Here is a 20,736-nt window from a genome sequence, read left to right as displayed (position 1 = left end):
AACGCAGAGTTCTAACCTTGATGGGTGGGCTCCTCTTGTCACCGAAGTTGTGTGTCTGCTAGTCTGTGCAGGTGTGACAGGGGCACATTGTCCTGAGGTCCTGCCTGTGGGGCCTTCAGCCCCTTTGCACAGTGCCCACACAGACATGTACACACACAGACATGCCGTTTGACTCAGGGACAAGCGGTCTAGCAGAGGCCCTCTCCCGGTGGAGGCTCCAAACCACGGTCACAGCCCAGGCCCTTCTGTTCAGAAACCTCCAGGTTGGTTAGAGGCGAGCTGTGCTGCGCCTCAGTCCCAGAGGCTTTTGCCACCTTACACGTTACTGTTTTTACCATCCAGCTACTGATTTGAGTTTTGGGCTGTAGTGCTCCACCCATTTGCAGTGGACAAGAAATTACGATTGCAAATGATGTTGCCAGAGCACGGACCTTGTGTCCTCAGGCACCTCAGAGCAGTGTCCACCCACTCATTCTGGGTTACGAGTCCAGTTCTGCAGGTCTTGGCTGATTTGTTCATAAATGGACTTGGTGGCTTGGCTGTGGCAGAGACTGTGAGGCACCTCTCAATGGAAGACTAGCTGCCAACCCCTGCAAGCTTCCTGCAGACTGGCTAGACCAGGGGAAACTGTTTTTGGTGTGTTACTCGGCTGCACTGTTGGCACAGCCCAAGGTGCACCCTGGGAGAACCTGCTCCTGGCCCTTTAATTCATAATCAGTGCTGCCATTGGAGGGATGGTGACGCTCTGTCTGCCTGTGATCCCTGTCATCTTTTAAACCAGATTCTTAGCCGGGCTTCAGACAAATCTGTTTCTCACTTCTTTTTTCTATAAGAAGACACAGCAGCCGAAATTGTACCTTATTATTTTGGGACTTTAGTCATGAAGCGGGTCTACTCTTTCCAGATATAGTTGACCCCTCTTCCCTTTTTTTATGGCAATGGCTTTTATTTTATTTTATTTTTTGGTGTTTCTTTTCATTGACAAGACAAGCTTTATGTTAGAGCTGCCATTGTCTCTTGGGTCTGTCTCCTGGTGTGGAATCATTGCATTGCTGGTTTATAGTTGGAAATGTTTAAACTTGCTTCCTTGGAGGACAAGGTTGAGCTGTAGTAAGCTGTAAAGCTATTGTATTCGGTTCACTATGGTTAAGACAAGCACAAGAACAAGTGAAGAAACAGCACATTTCCATGTAATCCCCTTTGGAATTTTTTTCCAAAGTCTTGGTATGTCTTTGTGACACAAAACACGGATGGGATGGGTGAATGAAATGTTCCTAGTTGCATAGCTGTTACCATGCTCCAAAAATAAATCACTTTTACCCACACCTGGGCTCTTCACTGTCAAGTTGTATACCCGTTTCTCCCGTGTCACTTTCCCCCTAGGCTGGTTTTTCATGTTAAATACTGTGGCCGTGAAGACTGAGGCTGCTCTATTCAGTGTGACTCCACCCTTGGGAGGGGGAGGGGAGGGGGCTGGAATCCACCTTTTCCAGGAGAGGCATCGAGGCTCCAGGCAAGGACATGCCTTTGCTGGCTGTTCAGCAGGCTGTTCCCAAGGACACAGGCTGCTTACCTGTCTGCTCGACTTTTAAAGTCCTCATTAGAGGACAATGAAGCTGTAAAAGCTGCTCCTCTTGTGCGAGCCTGCAGCCGACTGCACGGTTGCTCAGACCTGAAGAGCCCGGTGCTGGACCACGATCACGCGGGTGCAGCTTCCTCAAGGCCTCGGGAAGGTTTCAGGCAGAATTGCAGAATGTTGGGGGTTGAGGGGTAGAAGCAAGAGAAGCCACTCCTGCTGGCATTGCTCCAGATAAAATGAATCCCAGCTCTCAGGACTTTACAGAGAACTCAGAGGGGGAGCGAGAGCTGACTGCCAGCTGGCTCCCCGTGTGACTGCATGGCTCCCTGCCGCTGGGAGAAAAGTCCCCTGTGAGGAGGAAGAGCACGGGGTGGCTGGGAGGCGAGGGGAAGAGGCGGGGGTGGGGTGGGGTGGGGGGGTGGGGAGGGGCCTCTGGGAACTGGAGCAATTAATTGGAATCACAAATCCCACCATGAGAGAATGCTCAGAGCCAGAACCAGCTACATAACATGTGGGCCCTGTGCAAAATTAAAATACAAATCCCCTTGTTCAAAAGTGATCAAGAATTTCAAGACGGTGAGAGCAAAGCATTCAGCCAACCGTGGGGCCCTGTGTGCGGTTACCTATAGGACAAGCAAGAACATTCTCCATACTGAGTGTGTTTGTAACAAAACACTGAGTGAAAGGAGTCGGAGCCAGGATGAGCCACGCACATTTTATAGCTGGGAAAGGGCAGTGCATCCAGGGCAGGTGCTGGGCCCCCGAGCCTCACCCTTGGGGACTGCCCACTGCACCTGCGCGAGGACTGAGTGGGCCTCCCTGCGTTTTCCTGCTCACTCTGATGCAAGAAGCTAAAAAGGAGAAGTCGAGGGGCTTGGGCAAACCACATGCTGAACGGGCCACTTCCAAATGAGAGGTCGGTAGGGGTGGCTCTACCCAGGCAGCAAGTACACTGGTTTGTATTAGGCCAGGCTCTTCGGTTCCAAACCTGGCTCACAAACCCAGTGGCGGGAGGCCAGGGGTGAGGAGTGGAAGCAGCTGGGGGGCTGGCTGGAAGTAGGGGCTCGCTCATCTGTTTTCTAATGAGTGTTGGATTATTCTCTCTTTCTAAGTTTTTCCCCACATAATAAGAGCCATTCTGTTGGCAGACCGGGGCACAGATGCTTTTAGCTAAAGGACTCAAGAAGCAGCCTCAGAAAAATCCTGGGGAGAATTCTGATTGGCTGGCTTGAGTCACCTGCCCGCCAAACCAAGCACTGTGAAGTACAACCATTGGTCCAGCCAGGTCCAGTGCCGCTAGGATAAGGGTATATATATACTGTGATTGTCAGCTCCTACCTGCACCCACTAGTTGGTGGGGGTTCAGGGGTTGATGGGGATGGCGCATAGTTCCCTCAAAGAAGTGGAGGCAGTGTCCAGGCAGAGAAGACAATGCCCACCATAATGTTAGAATCTGGGGACAGTGCCAGGATTTAGGATGACCCCACCCACCTCCACCCCTAACTCTGGTCCTACCCGAGAAAGGAACTGCTGTGTTTAATCTCTTTTTCCCTTAGTCAGGAGAAACCTTGTGTCTGCCCATCCACAGACAACAGGGCTTTCTGTGGAGGAAGTTGGAAGGACCAGGGGCTACAGTGCCCCAGGTATCCTGGGACTGTGCCCAGGTGAGCACTTAGGTGGGAGACCACCAAACATCCCTGCAGGGGAGGAAGTGACTCTTCAGAGTCAAAAGTAACCATGTTTCCTTTGGCTCACTTCTGAACTGATGTTGCCTGGAGCTCAGGAAGCTCCCCGCCCGAGTCACAGCAGCTCAGCCCAGCCGCTGACAGCGGACAGTGAGGGCCGAGGGCCTGACCCAGCCGAGCCATCGCTCTGTTCCGAGTTCCCGAGGCAACGTGCCACCTCTCTGTCCTTGTGGACGAGTGACGCCCATGATATTGTAGGAGGGTGGTAACGACTACCGATGTTGGGCATGTAGTATGAAGTGTAAAGTAGATTATAAAAAGAACTTACCATATCATCTTTTTTGTTAAGGAAATACATTTTATATGCACAAAATATAACCAAAGGAAATTCTCTAAAAGATAACAGAATATATCTGGGTGATGGGATTATAATTACAGGCGACTCTCTCCTGCTTTTTGTATCTCTATACAAGTGATACCTCGGTTCTCGAACATAATTCGTTCCAGGAGGACGGTCGAGAACCAAATTGTTCGAGAACCGAAGCAATGAAACCCAATAGGAAATAATGGAAACTGGATTAATTCGTTCCAAGCCCCAGAAAATGCCTATTTACTGGCCTAATTTGTATATAATATGTAGAAAAACATAAGTCTCAACAAGAAATAAAAGTGTACAGTATGTCTAAGGGTTAAATTCAGTGTAAAGCGTGACTCTCTCCACACAGCGTGACTCTCTCTGCACTCACACTGAGGACGCGAGCAAGGCGCGCTGGGCCCAATGAACGCCATTCGGCTCAACTCAGCTCATCTCGGAAGTTCGAGTTCCAAATATTTGTTCGGATTCCAAGACAAAAGTTTCTCGAATCTCCTGGTCGAATACCGATTTGGTCGAAATCCGAGGCGTTCGAGAACCGAGGTATCACTGTTATTTTTCTAAATCTTCTCTAGTTAATATCTTGGTAACAAGAAAAAAAATTCCTTACTAAACAATGCTGCCTTTTGTTGTTGTTAATCCTCACCCGAGGATATTTTTCCACCGATTTTTAGAGAGAGTGGAAAGAGGGAGGGAGGGAGGGAAGGAGAGAGGAATATTGATGTAAGAGAGACACATCGAACCTGCAACAAAGGTATGTGTCCTTGGCTGAAATTGAACCCGCGACCCTTTGGTCCAAGGAGTCTAACTGGCCAGGGCAACAATGCTGCTTTAAAAAAATAATATAATATACATACATTATAAAAGATTCAGAAAATTTGGGCCCCTTGAATTGACATCTGATAATATCAAAGTGTACATCTTTCCAGACCACTTTGCATAAAAGCGCACACGTTCAATTGAAAGAAGCCTCACGGGCCAGGGCTGACTCAGCAGATCACAGTCCGGGTGAGCGTCATGCTGGTCCCACTGCCAGAAAGTCCAGCGCAGGCCCTGGATCCTGGGCAGGTTGGAGGATTCTGGGAGGCCCCCCCATCTGCCTTCAAAAGACCCATGTCTGCTGGCTTCAGTGGTTGCTCTGTGGAAGACCCACCCCCTTGTGGCATCCTGGGCCATGAACACTTACATTTAGGATCACAGTCTCAGGGGAGAAGAGACAGCCCTGCCCTCAGCCTGATGGGGACACCCCAGCCCTGGGGCCTCGCGGCTTTCTGGCTCAGGAGAGGAGGGAAATGAACATTTCCCTATTCTCTGTTTATGTTGTTAAGTTGATTCAACTCCAGGGAATTTTTTTTTTTGGTCAAGTCCTGTTCAAAATAACTCTTCGTGATCTGCCTGGTGCAAATGCAATTGATTTACGACTCCGCTGACTTTTGGTTGGTTGGCAAAGCACAGCCTGGCCCTGGGGAGGTTTTCCTTTGCTTGTTTACCAGAGTGATTTAGGAGCAGTGGGGCCAAGAAGGTTTCCCTACTCCTTCCGCCCAGAGCCTGACCCCCTGGCCCCTGCCCTCAGGGCTCACACCCCGGTTGGGGCGCAGCCTCATACTTTATACACAGTGGCAGTTATCCTTTGGATGCCCCGGGCAATGTCACTTGCATTCTCTGGCTTGTGTTAAGAAGCCCCCAGGGAGACTTCCCGAGGGGCCTGTCCTGTTGACTGCTGCCTGCAACCCCGGCTTCCTCCTTGTCTCCTCTCTGGCTCTGGCTCCTCTGTTGCTGGGGGCCTGAGGCAGAGACAGAGTAACTATTAATATTGGTGCTGATGGGTTCGCTCTTCACAGAGCCTGAGCACAGCCAGGGCCTGCAATACAAAGGAAGGAAATACTGTATGTGCAACAGGAGTGGGTCTCAGAATGAGGATGCTGAGTAAAAGAAGCCAGTCCACCAAGGGGACGTGCTGTATGATTCCATTTATATGAAACTCCAGAAAATGTGAACTCATCTCTAGTGCCAGGAAGCAGGCGAAAGGTCGCCTGGAGACAAGAAAGTGGGGAGGGTGGGGAGGGGGTTTCCAAGGGGCACGGGGAAGCTTGGGGTGATAAATGTGTCATCATCCCGATTGTAACGGTGGTTTCATGGGTGTATACAGATGTCAAAACTCATGAATTGTACATTTTAAATAGGTGCTGTTTATAGTGGGTTAATTACACCTTAGCAAAGCTCTTTAGGGAAGAACAACAACAACCTACATGGAAAATGTGTTCCCAGAGCAGCTTTCACAGTGAATCTTGCGAGTTGGGTCCCAGCCTCTGCTGTCATCTCTGTCCGCACCGAGCCCGGTGGGAGGTGGCCGTGCCCTCCTGTGCCCCGACTGTGCTGCACTCGTGTGGGGCGGCCGTCTCCGCCTCGGCAGGTGTGGAGGCCGGTGGAGAGGCAAGGGCCCCAGGCCCTCTGGGCAGCGCAGTGGCTGTTTCTGTCCCCGCAGTCCCCGGGGTCCCTCCTGGAGGCAGGTCCTCTCACAGCTGGGCTGCTGGCCGCAAGTTAGGCTGCTGACCCTGACCCAGGCCCTAGCCCACCGGCAGGGCCTCACTGCCCATGCGGACACCCCGGGGGTGCAGTGATCACAGAATGTGGCAGCCCCTCCACCTCACTCCCAGCTCCCAGAGGCCTCTGGAGGGGGTTCAAGGAAGAGAGGAGGAGACAGCCTCCTAAATAAGTCTCCAGGAAGGGTGGAAAGAGGGGCTGGACGGAGGGAGGGTGCGCAGGAGAAGAGAAAGCACAGGGAGACACACACCACCTTCCTGGCCTGGCCCCTGGCGGACTGCCTGGTGCTGCCGTTTTTCCCCAGCTGGTTTTATACCTGGCATTTTACCGGCATTTTCCAAGCAGTGGTATCTGTGAGGTCCTGGGCGCATACGTTAGCTCTATTCCCCCAGTGCACATTAATGTAAATACGTAATGAAAGCTATTTCTAAAGAGACAGAAAGTAGATTAGTGATTTCCGAGGGCTGGGGGGTGGGGTTGCTGAGGGGAGTAAACAAATGTACCTAAAGGGTGTGGGGTTTGTTCTTGAGGTGACAAAAATGTCCTAAATTTGATCATGGTCCTGGTTGCACAACTCTGTGACTGTACTAAAAACCATTGAATTGTACACTTTAAGTGGGTGGACTGTACGTCGATCAAGCAGTTACAAAAGCCAAAGTAAGAAGAAAGCAAGCTGGTCTGTGTAACATCCCGGATCTTCCCGCATCTCTCCGTGGGGCAAGGACCAGGCTTTGGAAACACTCGCTCTCTGGTTCCTTCCGGTTCCAACATCTCAGGGCTGTGTTGAGAGAGAGACCCAGGTGGGGAGCCCGCGTGTCCCCGGGGAGGACCTGACTGTGCCCAGCTTTCTGAGCTAAGTTAGCGGCAGCCGCAGAGACCATAGCTTGGTCTCACCCAGGAGAGGGTAACTTGTTGGCAATAATCTGAGCCTGGCTGCAGGCTGCGGGCAGGATTTTGGTTTTTCTTGGCCCACCTGGGGGTTATGCCCAACGGCAGTGTTGTTACCACATTAAGGGCTGCAGAAGCAGTGACCCAAAGCAGCTGCCAAAATCCATTATTGTCACACCATTGAGGAAACGTCTGGGATCCAAGGTTGCAGCTGACCCTGGCCGCGGAGACATTCAGCCACGAGACCGTTGGACACTTGTGGGCCCGGGGCTGACTTGGAATTAAATCCAGGGAGGCAAAGAAACTGGCAGCCCCTCAAGCAAGGCAGGGATCCTTGGGTGACAATCATCCAGCTTGCCTAGTACTGTCCCAGATATAGCACTGAAAGTCCCACATCCTTAGGAAACCCTTTGGTCCTGGGAAAACCAGGCAGCTTGTCACCCTGATTCCTTACAAATCCCCGAAGGCAAATGGCTGGGCCGAGAGACCGCTGCAAGGCTTCAAGGACTGCTCCGCCTCCTTCGGCTGCAGTCCCACCATCACCGGACCGGCTCCTGGAGGAGGGAGAGGAGGGTCTTGCTGTAAGCCTGGCTACCCATTTTCCAGCAACAGAAAACAACAAGCAGCCGGACTGTGGGGAGCCAGGCCCTTGGCCAGGGCAGTGAGCGCAGCCACACCACGGTCTTGAGTGGGCTCCACAGCAGTCTCTGTGGGCCCCGGCAGTGTTTGCCTCCCTCCACACCTACCCTCACCCTGAAGGAGGTAACTGTCACTCATCATGATGGTTAATTTCATGTGTCAACTTGACTGGGCCCCAGAGTACCCAGATATTTGATCAAATACTATCCTGGGAGTGTCTGTAAGGGTGTCTCTGGACTATTAACATTTGAATTGGAAGACTGAGGAAAGTAAATTGCTCTCCTGTGGGTGGGCTCCATCTAATCAGTTGAAGGCCTGAATAGACCCCAAAGGCGGACCCTCTCAGACTTCTTCCTGCCTGCTGGCCTTCAAGCGGAAGCATTGGCTCTTCCTTGGTGTCAAGCCTGCTGGCCTTTGGACAGGAACTAAACCACCAGCTCGCCTGGGTCTCCAGCTTGCCGACACCCCTCCAGGTTTCCCAGCCCCTGATCGTGATAGTCAATTCTGTGCAACCTCAAGCTCTCAACCTCTCTGTTTCTCACCGCTTCTGCTTCCCGGAGAACCCCGATATGCTGATGAATCGAGCTCTCTCCTTGCACCCCTTCCTCTCTTAAGGACCCCCAAAGAAAGGTGTTGATTTTCAGTAATTTTGAAAGACTCGGGCCAGTGATATTTCCACATCAAAGTAGGTGAGCAGTCAGTTTTGTTAGTGGCTTGTCATTGTGCAGACTTAGAGAATTTATAAATAGCTATGGAAAGAGAAAAGCCCGCTCACCTCATGGTGTGTCACCTGTTTCGGAACCTATACTCATTTGACTGGTCCTGTGTGTTGTGCTAAAAATACTAGCATTACTGAGTCTGCTCTCAGACACGCATACATCCTTGGACATGCCAAGACTCTAAATGCCTGTGGGGATGGGCAATATGAACTCTAGGTCTCCGTGACCCCGACATTCTGTAATTTAAAAAAGATTCACCCCATTTATGTAGCATCACTAATCAACTTGTTTTGAAATGGAAAGAAGTACATGCAATATTTCCTACCCAACTACAGAAATATTTTTCCCCAGAAATCTCACTTCAAATGTGGGTTTGAGGCATTTTTTATTTTTTAATTGATTTTACAGAGAGAGGAAGGAAGAGATAGAGAGATAGAGACATCTCTGAGATCATCTCTTGGCTGTCTCCTGCATGCCCCCCACTGGGGATCGGGCCCACAACCTGGGCATATGGTCTGACCAGGAATCAAACCAGCGACCTCTTGGTGCAGGGGTGGACGCTCAACCACTGAACCACAGCAGCTGGCCAGACGAGGCGTTATTTTAAAAGGGGTACAGACACTGCCTTGGTCTTGTCAACAATAATGGAAAAGTTCAGGACGCAAAGCCAGGCTCACTAAACTGGAATTCTCAGAACGAATTGAGCTCTTCTGGGAGCGCTGATCTGCTTCAGCTAAACTGGGAGGGAGTTGATCAGCTGTAACGCATTCCAGTCCAGAACCCTTTCTCTTTCACACGAGAGAGCTGCTGGAGCAATGGGCTGTCCCGGTTCCCAGCCCTCCAGATCCCGGAGAGCAGGCAAGTACCTACATTGACCATTAGGTGTCACTGTTGTACACAACATGTATCGACCTGGGCTCCAGACAGTTGCCCTTGGCTTTCTGCATCATTGTGGGTTTCCCAAAAGTCTAGCAGTGCCCAGCCTGAGGCCAGCAACCAGCCAAAGGTTGAAGATGATTATAGAACATGGGTAAAGCTCACCTGTACTGGCACTCTGGTAGTCCAGCTCTTTGTAATGGGAGATGTAAAAGCTGTGGGTAACACGAGTGACTAAAAAGGCAAATAAAAAATATTTTCATGTTGTATTTTCTTTTCTTTTAAATTTTTCCCTCTATTGACTTTAGAGAAAGGAAGTGAGAGGGAGAGAGAGAGATAGAAACATTGATGAGAGAGAACATCAACTGGCCGCCTTCTGCATGCCCCCCCCGGGGATCGGGCCCACAACACTGGCAGCGTCCGACCGGGAATGGAACCAGTGACCTCTTGGTGCAGGGTCGACTCCCAACCACTGAGCCACACCGACGGGACTTCATGTTGTATTTTCAAATTCTATTTCAAACACACAGAAAATTACAGAGAATATTATAAAAACAAACAAACAAACAAACACTTGGGTTGAATTTTAACAACTTACCATGTTTGCTTCAGTGTTTTGTTTTAAAGAAATGAAACTGTTTATCTCCATTTCTTGCTCTCCAGAGACAACCACCTGTGTGTATTTGTATGCCATCACTACGTTTATATGTAATTAACAGTATATAGCATCATTCTGCCTGTTTTCAAATTTTATGTAAATGTTTCCCTTTACATTATACATATTATTTTTCAAGTTGCTTCAACTACCTTAGTTATTTTTCATTTTTGAGGTTTATTCATGTTGATATAAGTAGCTCTGGTTAATTTATTTGAACCACTGTACTGTATTCAATTGAATTTCTACAACAGGCAATTTATAAAATTATTTGTTGTTCCTAATTTTTTAATTGTTGCAGATAAAGCTGCAAAGACAATTTTAAAATTTTAGTTATAACTTACATAGTATATATATAGTTCACCCATTTTGTATACAATTCAATGGTTTTCAGTAAATGTGCCAAGTTGTACAACCATTACCAAATCAGGTTTCCACCATTTCTATCACTTCAGTAAGATCCGGTGCCCATTTACAATGAGTTTCCTGCCCAGCCCACACAACTACTAATCTACCTTCTGTGCAATGACTATCTGCACACAGGTCTTCATGCAAGAGAGTTTCTTTCTCCACCTAAGACTGAAACTTTGAAGGTGTGCACATTTCAATTCGCACATTTTACCAGTAGTCTGTAGACTTCTCCGGTCACATTATTGCCATATTTCTTTTGTCCTTTTCTTCAATTTTGTTCTTGTCCTTGACAATTTGATTTGCGTAATTCTATTGTTTTAATTTACATTTTTCCAATTTTTATCTTTTGGTGTTTATTGTCTTTTTGAATGTCCTCTTCTGTGAATTATCTATATCATTTGCTCATCTTTTTTTTTGGTACATGCCACTGGCCATTAGGGCCTAGTGGGAACTGAACCCAGGACTCTCTGGTCCGCAGGCCGATGCTCCAACCACTGAGCCAAACCGGCCAGGGCTCATTTGCTCATCTTCTAATGCACTGTCCTTTTCCTATTAATTTGTACTAGTCACTTGTGTATACTGGATAATCATCTTTTTCAGTTACATGCTTTGGAAATATCTTCTCCCAGTCTGGTTCTTTAAACTCTAGGGACTTCTGTTGAACAGAAGTTGTAAATTTTTATGTTGTCAAGTAATCAACAATTTCTTAATGGTTTGTAATTTTATGCCTTAAATATTTCCTCATCTCAATCTCACAAAGATATTCTGTATTTTTCTCTTATAAGTTTTACGTTCCACTTGAGATCCTTAATCCACCCATGATTGCTTTTTGTGTGGTGAGGAATGTTTTTCTCCATTTTTGTTCCTTTATTAGATGCCATCTCATGTCAAATTTCTTTTCCTAGGCTGTCGATTCTGTTGATCTGTGCCTGTGCCTAATACCACAGAATCTCAATCATTACACTTTTAGAGCAGGTCTTGATATTTGGAATGTTTCTAAGCCCTGTGGGGGCCGGGATTGCTGACCATTTTGTTAACTGCTATATTCCCAGCATCTGAAGCCGGAGCACACAGTGTTTTCAAATGAATGAATGAGTGAATGGATGAGTGAGTGATGGGACAAGTCTCTTCTCTCCTTTCAGCCTTTTCTTTAGGAGTGCCTTAGCTATCCTTGGTCCTTAACTGAGCTGGATAAATGTTAGGATCAGTTTGCCAAGTCCCACAAAAAACCTTACTGAAAATTTTATTAGAATTGTTTTGAGTTTATTAATTTGTGGAGAACTGAAATCTTTATAATATTGAATCACCCCAGCTAGGAACATATTATCCTTTAATAATGATTTGTAATTTTCTCTACAGAGAGATGGGTGCATGTGTTATTGAAATTGTTCCTGGGTACCTTGTAGATTTTATTGTTATTATAAATTGGTTCTTTTTCTCTAAACTTTCCCCTAGTCTATTACTGGTGTATTGATTTTTGTACGAGTATATTTTGAATTCTCTGAATGCTTTGTCTCTGTCTATTGAGATGATTACCTTTCCCCTTTTAATCTCCTAATGTGCATTTCTTTTGTAATTCTTTAATGTTGAGCCATCTTTGCAGATGGGAAAAGCCAGGTAATTTTTCTCCATTAGTGCTGACCAACAGATTTTTCTGTGAGGATGGAAATGTTCTGCTCTGCCCGAGAGAGAGGCCACTGCTCATCTGTGGCCACTGAGCACGGGAAATGTGGCCAGTGTGACTGAGGTATTGAACTTTAAACGTTGCTTAACTGAGTTATAAATGCGAACAGGCCAGGTGCGTTCCTGGTGCTGGCTCACCTGTGGTGCTTCTCCAAGTTTATCTCCTAGATCCTCCCCACAGGAATGGACTCCTTAGGAAATGTGATAAAGGATGCAAGACTCTTGCTTTCCCCGGGAAAATATAAAAATGCCACTGAAGCCGAACCCGAACGTGATTTGGTGGGAAATCTCGTGATGGCTCCATCCAGGCTCTCCTGCCCTGGGCATTGTACCCACATGCTGCACACGTCCGCACGTCAGGGAATGTCCGATCACTACTTCTTTCTTTGGAAAATTACGTACACGTGTGTCCCATCATTGAAGGAATAGTACCCATTACAGAAAACGAAGGAGGCACCGAAAAGTGACAAAGGAAAAAACCAACCACTTAATATTCTGGTGTATTTCCTCTGATAGGCTTTCAAAATAGGATTTCTCTTTTGTTATCATGGGTCTGCAGATGTATGGGTGAGCTCATTCTCCAGATATAATTTTAAAATTCTGTTTTTTTAAATTATGACTTGAGCATCCCCTTAGCTTATTACAAACTTTGTAAACATCATCTGTTAGAACTATGTACTATTTTTCACAGTGGAGAGCTACAATTTACTTAGTTTATTGAACGGCATTCATTTATTGCTATTACAAATATAAAGCTTTTGGCAGAAAGCTTTTTCACCGTTTCAGAATTTACTTCAAGTGGAATTACTAGAAGCAAGCAAAGAAACCGGTATTTCAAGGCCTACGAAGCCTGTTGCCAAATCACTTTCCGGAAGGCACTGTATCACTTCCCCGCCGTCAAGGACGTATTCAGAACGAGCCCCCAAGCCCCACCAGCGGGGCCACCCCAGAAATCTGACAGGGGGGCAGTCGACACTTTCACCTCTTAGATGGACATGTTTTCCACGAGTCTGCTAACACGTTTGATTCTTCTTTGGTGAACTGTCTGTGCAAACGTTTTACCTACTTGGTTAGCAAGGTCTCTGTGCCTTTTCCTTATTCATTGGAAGCTCGCTACACATGCGGGAAAACGTATCCGTTGGTTTCTTTTTATTCGTGAACGGTTCCCTCTGTTTGCTTGATAACATTGGGCTGTTTTGATACACAGGCCTCCCTCTTCCTGTCCTCTCTGCGGCTCTGCCTGGCCGTGAAGTGCAGGGGCTGGTCGGGTGGCCTTTCTCAGTTTTTCCCTTCCCCTGGGCCATGTTCCTCCTGGCTTGAATCATCACTGACAGCTCGCTGCCTCTGCAGCCGGGACACACCTCAGGGGTCAACGCCCTCGGACAGCTCTATTCGGGTGACTCACTGGTGCCTGGGACTCAACACGCTCCACCCTGATGTCATGAATTTCCTCCCAACCCCCTTTGTCCACACCCTGTCTCCCCCATCCACCTGGCTGTCCCTGCCGAAGCTGGGGGACATCCCTGACCTGCCCTTCCCCACCTGATAACATCAAATATGTGGTCCATCCTGTTCCGCCTGCCCTTTCTCCACCTCCACCGGGATTCCGCTGGAGGAATTTTCTCCTGCAGTACTTGGATCATCTCCCCCACCCCTCAGCTTTCTCATTCAACATACGAAAGTGCAGGACGTTATAACATGTACTCTGATTTTGTAAATGCTAACGATAGCCATTGACCGCATCAAAATTCTCAAAGGATGAGAGACCGTCAGAGCCGAATCCTCCTTCGGACCCTCTAAGCCCTGCCGGCCCTGCCCCAGAGGTATGGTGTCTCTCATCCCTCCTGCTTTTCATTCTGCTATCACGTGCACACGAGTCTGAAAATACAAGCGGCTTTGCGTTGAGATGTTCTGTAAGGGGTACCGAATGCCGCATCACCCTTCTGCCTGCAGTGTGCTTGTCCACCTCTATGAGCACAGGCGGCTCCAGTTTATTTTAATTGCTGTATAGTTTCCATGGCATGAACCTTCCCCAATTCACACATCTATCTACTCCCCTGTCGTGGGGGACATTCGGGTTATTGGCTTTCCCCCCGTGGCCACCCATGCTGGTAGACGGATCACACCCTGTTCTCCGGCACGCAGGTGGTGTCCGCGGGCCGTCCTGGAAGTAGGTGTGCTGAGCAGACGGCACCCTCAGCTTCATCACATTCACTCTCCTCCTGCAGGGCTGCAGAGCTTGTTTTCCCCCAGTCTCACCAACAAGGCACCGACAGACAGCTCGACAGACAGCTTTCCCCTGCTGCCAACTTGGGGTGTGAAGCACACCGCTGTGGTTTGAGTTGGCACCTTCCTGTGTACAGGTGACGTTGGGGCTCTGCCCGTGGCCTCGGCTGTTGTGTTTCCTCCCTGAACTGCCTGTCGGGATTGTTGTCCCCACAACAGCCTCTTGCCCCCTCCGATCCTTCTCCACACTTGTTCCGGAGTGAGCGTCGGGCAGGCAGCCTGACCCGGGCACCGGCTCTGTGGAACACCCTGGCTGCTCAAAGCCCAGATCCACAGCGGCCGCAGACGTCCCCTTTCCACGATGACCTCCTGGTGCGGCACCTGTGCGGGCCACGCTCCCTCATCTCTCAGGGCTCCTGGCTGCCTGGACTTTGTTAGTCCCGCAGGTGTGCCAGGCTGCGTCCTGCCGCAGGGCCTTTGAGTCTAAGTTACCTCTGCCCCACCGCCCTCCCACGTCCTGAAATCCTCCAAGCCCACAGCAGGATGGTGCCTCCGGTTCCTTCACCAGAAGCCCTCCTGAGCCCGGCCAGAGCCCCACTGCTCCCCCGGAGCCCCGGCCCTGCCTGTCTTGCTTCTGGTTGTGTCTGCAGAGCCTGACACTGTCTGGGGCATGATGTCAGCAAAGGAAGAAACTGAGCCTCGGAGCGTATACGTGACCTGCATGAGGCCCACATCTGGTCCCCGCCTGATGAGTTACGGCTACTTAGGGTATAAAGGGTCCTCACACTTGCATATAGGAGGGTTTCCCAGGTGGGGGGTGAGGATCAGCCCCCCCAAACTCACTTCAACTGCAGCAAATCTACTTTGTATCTGCATTATATATTGGCAAGGTTTTATTTGGGAAAAATTTAGTTGCTAAAAATTTATAGACAAGCACTTTGGGTCACACTGGCCATTCCCTTCCTGGTCATGACAGACTTGCAGCAGTGACACACTGCCTTCGGACGGCCTCTGTCCCCACGGTGCCGGGAGGCAGGGCTCAGCTTCTGGAAGGCTCCTTAGCTGTGAGGCCGCCTCCCAGGCGGAGCACAGGCAGGTCGGGAGGAAGTAAGCCCGGGGCGCAGGGTCCGCTGACAGCAGGGAGGATCAGGATGATGGAAGATCAGGGCGAGTCTCTTTGAACACAGAGATAAGGAGCAACGAGGCTGGTGTTCGCTGCTGCAGTCAGGTGTTCCCACATCACAGGCATTGCGCCCGCGCTTCGCCTGCATCATCATCACATCCTCACGGCCGATCGTAAAGTGGATTTTAAGGCTGGAAAATTAAGGCACACAGGGATTAAATGACTTTCTCATAACCCTCTCCCCTTTCAGACACCACAGTGGCCTCCACAGCTTTCTCTGGATCTAGAACATTCCCACGCAAACTCATCCAACCAGTGCTACACTGCGCTTCTTATGAAGCCCCCCCCTTCCTTCCCAGGAATAATGTACTTTGTGGACTATTCAGACTGTGCGGACACAGTTGCAGTTAAAACCATGACAAAACCACCCAGACGAATGCGCAGGGCTGATCAGTGTCCTCCCGCTGACCCCATGTGCCGAGATCCGTGACATCACCTGAGCAGCGTCCGGTGCTCATCTCTCCACCCCACCACCCCTCGTCACACTCAGGCCACATCTGCTCCATGTCCTCCAGCCCTCACTGATCAACATGGGTAAGGGTTGGGACGAGAAAACATGGTGTCTAAATGTGTCTTGGCTGCAAGCTATTACGAGATTTAAAAAGACGTGTGATGATGAACACATGCGCCGAAGCTGTCTGCGTCCTCCTGCTGCGCCCTGTCACCCTGCGCGGCTAGTGGAGGCCTTTCCTGAAATGCATGTCCCCCTCCCACACTCCGGGGCTTCACAACCGTAACACCGAGTCCCGAGGCTGCATCGCCAGCACTGGGCCTACAGAAGTGCGGCTTTGCTGACCTGCTCAGTGTCCCCCCTGCTTTACTGAGATATTGTAACATGTAAATTTAAGGTGTTCAATGTGATGATTCGATACATGTATATATTGTGGAATGATAACCACAACAGGGTAAATCAACACCTCCATCGCCTCAGTTACCTGTGTGTGTGTGCGCGCGCGGGCGCACGGTGAGAACATTTATGATCTACTCTCCTGGCACTTTCAAGTACACAGTCCAGAGTTGTCAGTTACAGTGACCATGCTGAGCATTAGATCCCAGAACGCGTTCATCTTATAACGGGCAGTTTGTGCCCCTTGACCAACGTCTCCCCATTTTCTTCACCCCTGGCCCCGGCAACGACCATTCTACTCTGTTTCGTCTTTTTCAGATTCCACATGTAAGTGACATGATACAGCATGTGTCTTTCTCTGACTTATCTCACTGAGACCTGCTGGGTAATGAGTCACCTGGCTGCCCCCTGGCCAGGAAGAGGGTCCTGTCTCCGCCGCCTGCCAGGGAACACCTCCCATGGGGCGTGTGCGTGGGGCGTGTGCGTGGGGCGTCTGAATCTGCCCTTCTCCGAGGGTCAACCACGGAAATGCCCCAGGCCTCTTGCTGTGGGGAGCACAGGGGACTGAGAGCCCTTCCCGGAGGCCTCCAGTTCCTGCGAGAGCTCCAGGGCCTGGCCCGCACTTCCCTGCAAGGACCTGAGTCCGACACTCCCTACTCAGCCATCCGGGCTCTCTCCGCATTGTGGTAGGAAGGCTGTCTGTCCTCCTGCTGCGTCCTCCTTCACCCTCCACAGCACGCCCCCCAGCCCGCCTCTCTCCCGTCTAACCCGTTGTGTTTGTGCCACAGAGGACCTGAACCAACACATCCAGTGCCAGCTGAGGTCCCAGGAAATGCCATGGGGCTGGGAACAGACAGCTCCCTGCCCAGCGGGGCAACAGGGCGCCGTTCTGAGAGGTGTGTGAGGCTGGAGAGTCTCTGGTACGCGGTGTCCTCACGGCTGATGGTGTTGAAGATGTCCGTGGTGGGACAAGATGCAGGGTAGAGCTGATGACAAGTCCCAGTGGAAGAATCACAACACAGACCCCTGGATTTTGGAACAAGGCTGAGCTAGCCACAAGCAGAAAATTACATTGTTTTGAGAAATAGCTTCTGGTATGTTCCGGGGCCTTGATCACGGGGCTGAGGATTCATCCCGAACCATCTGTCATGAGCTGGACTCTCAGACTTATCAGCTCATACCACCGGATGGGCCACCATCAGTCCGTTTTAGGATGAAATGGTACATCCATGGTCAAGGCAAGCAGGCCCAGAGGGTACAGGTAGGCTGCATGAAAAGGTAGCCCTGGCCCTTTGTCACCCCAATGCTCCTTGCCCAGCTCACACTTATGGTCTTAAGGGAGATCCTATATGACCAGCAGAGGAGGAGGGAAAAACCCAAGCTTGGTTTGTGGGTGGGTCAGCTTGGTGTGTGTATGCACGCTGAAACTGTGTGGTGGCTGCATTACATTTATACCCAGGAGTGAGATGGTGGACAGTGGACAATGTGTGGGACCATGAGCAGGGCCCTAGACATCCACTTTGAGTGCGAGAAGTGGCCACATACTGATCTGCGGGCGGAAGCCAAAGGCCTGGCTTTCTGGTCAGGGCACGAGGAGAAAAGGACTAGAAGAGGGGCGACGAGGAGGTCTGGTCTAGAGGCATCTGAGGGACACATGGGAGGGAGTGGGCATGAAATGAGTTTGTCAGCTCATAGCACCAGAAAGTGTCACTATGCATGAAGCAATGAGCGACCAAGAAGACAAAGTGGCTTAGTCAGTGACATGGTCAGATTTGGCTACTGACCCCCTAGAACTGGCATGATGGGCACATGGAGGCAGTGATGGACGCTATGTTTATGCCTAGTCTGGTCTCTCACTTACCAAGGCCAACCGAGCTCCTTACTACCTCTGACTTTCTGACCAGTCTGCACAAGGCCAATGTGAGCCCTGATGTGACCCTCTTCCTTAAGGACAGCGACCAACTCCCTGGGACACGTCAGCCACACTGGCCGGTCTGCCCTGGCAGGTGGCGGTTCTCCCTCAGGAGGGAGGTACCCGTGCAGTGGGTCTGCCTTTCCTGCCACCGCTTCAGGCTGCACCACCATCTAGGGGCTTCCTCGTGCCTCATCCAGGAGACCCTGAGCCCCACGCCGCACACCACAGACGAGCGAATCCTCTCCCCAGAGAAAGGGGTGCAGGGCGGGTTCTTGGTCAGGAGGTGCACTGGTGACATCGCATGTGCCCCGTCCAGCAGCAGCGAGCTTCGGAGCACCGGCGTCCTCTGAGGGCTCAGCGGCAGCCCCGCTCAGCAGTCCCGGCAGAGAAGACCGGCACCTTCCTTGGGGGGCCGCCCGCGGTGAGTCAGGAATCTCCGTGTGGTGCTGTGTCTGAGTACAGGGGGCGAGGACACGGGGTCCGCAGAGGTGGGTCCACCTACCTCGACCACCAAGGACCACCCGAGGAGTGCGTCTCCTTCCCCCACCTGTGGCCTCTGCAGGGTTGTGGGTCCTGGCCCAGAGGGGAGACGCCTGTCAGAAAGCACAGCGAGTCCCATTGGACCACAGGGTACTGTGCGGCAGGCATTGACCGTCTCTGGCAACCGGCAGGTGAGGGGTCACCATCATGATCAGCGGGAGGAGGCAGGGCCAGGGAGGGATCTGTGTGGACCCGTGATCCTTGGGGCCACCTCCTGGTCCTATCAGCCTCGCTGTATTGTTCACAGACATTTGCAGGCCCTGGGCTGAGAGGGCTGTGGTTGCCAAGGAGCCCTGGAGACCTGCTGCGTGTAGCTGAGGGTGAGGGGAACTCCGAAGGAGAGTGGGAGGGAGGGAGGGCGTGCCAGGCGTGGTCCCCAGGCCACCTGCCGTGACGGGAGCAGTGGTTTTCCCACCAGCCTCCCTCGGCGGGAAGAGGCCTGTGGACACTGTGGAGTTGCTCCCTAGACCGACGTGGACAGAGAAACATCTGTGTACTGCATGGCTGGACTGTGACATCTGCGAAAGTGTCCTGCCCCGTGTCCTACTGTGGGAATGTAGTTGGCCCCATCCCATCTGCACCGAGGATTTCCTGCAGGCCACTCGCAGCAGTGAACCCAGCTGGGCGCTAACTCAGGCCCATCCCAGGAAGACACAGGCTCCTCTGACAGCTCAGCAGGGCTCCCCACTGCCCTGGTGGAGACTTTCTTAGACCCCGGCAGTCTGAGGTCTGTCCCCTCAGTTCCTCCCCCTCCTTCCCAGGGTCAGAGCTGCCTTGTGTTGGCACATTCTCCCCACCTTCCCCCCACCCCTCCCCCGTGCCTCCAGCCTCTTTAATGGGGCCTCAGGTCTGCTTCCTGGAGGGTGTGAACTAACAGAGATGCTCTTTGGATTTTAAATCTCTACTGTTGGTCAACTTCTCCAGGGGGTGTGCTCTATAAAGACGTTTAAACACGTTAGAATAAAAGGCAGCCTTTAAAATGGAATCGATTTTGCTTTATGAAAATTCAGCACATTGTTCTCATTTTTCTTTTTCTGCCACAGCACTGGAACATGTAGTTATGGATTGGGATGAGTTTGAAGCTTGGCATTGGGGGGCCACAGGTATAGGTCACCCCGCTGGGCTCGCCTGGTTTCTTCCGCACAGCGGGGTTCCTCCAGGGGGTCTGGGCCTGAAGTTTGTGCTAACGTCGCGAAGGTTTCTGTGTGTCTACCCATCGGTGCTTTGTGAAGATGGCCAGGGATGGTCTGACTCGGTTCAGTGCCGAGCACAGCTAACATGGGTGGGTGAAGGCCCACTGTCGGAGCATCTTCCTTCTCGGCAGCAGAGGTGCCGCTTTCCACGGCTGCCCAGGCCCTTCGGGATGGAGCTGAGAGGCTCGCGTGGAGGGTCCGCACGCTGGCCGCTCCCTCTGGCCCAGAGCCCCGCGGCCCATCCTCTGCTCCGTGTTTATTTCCTACCGTCAACCTCAGATGCTTTGAAGCCTGCTGGACCACGCTCGGGCCATCTTTTGGAATCAATCAACACTTTAATCCTCTGCTTGAATCATTTTTTTTTTTTTTTTGAACTGTGGAAATATGAACTCTGTAAGAAAATATGCCTGAGGAGCAAACTGAAAACGGCTTAAACTGTTCTCTGTGAAGATTTTTCCGGGTGAGCAATGTTTTCAGCTTAAGAACGTTCCTTGTAATTATGCCTCTGTGTGTATTCCTGCTTTTCTTTTGCTTGACTTCCATCCTGCTGACTCAGCAGGCCAGGGCTGCGCAGGGCCGCGGAGGACAGACTCTCGCCATGTGCTTGGAAAGCAAGAAAGTGCAGCCCGGGGAAAGAAACCACGTGTGCAGGCTCCTCCCCCACACAGCGCTTACGGTGGAGAGAAATGGTCTTTTTTGATATACGCTCTCTTCCTTATTAAGGATAACATTTAAAGAAAGACAGTGGGAAAGAAACAAATGATGTCAGGCTTAGAAATC

Source organism: Molossus molossus, unplaced genomic scaffold, assembly GCF_014108415.1.
Source record: "Molossus molossus isolate mMolMol1 unplaced genomic scaffold, mMolMol1.p scaffold_m16_p_8, whole genome shotgun sequence".
NCBI lineage: Eukaryota > Metazoa > Chordata > Mammalia > Chiroptera > Molossidae > Molossus > Molossus molossus.
The sequence above is the reverse complement of the archived record's forward strand: the minus strand, read 5'-3'. Positions refer to the sequence as shown.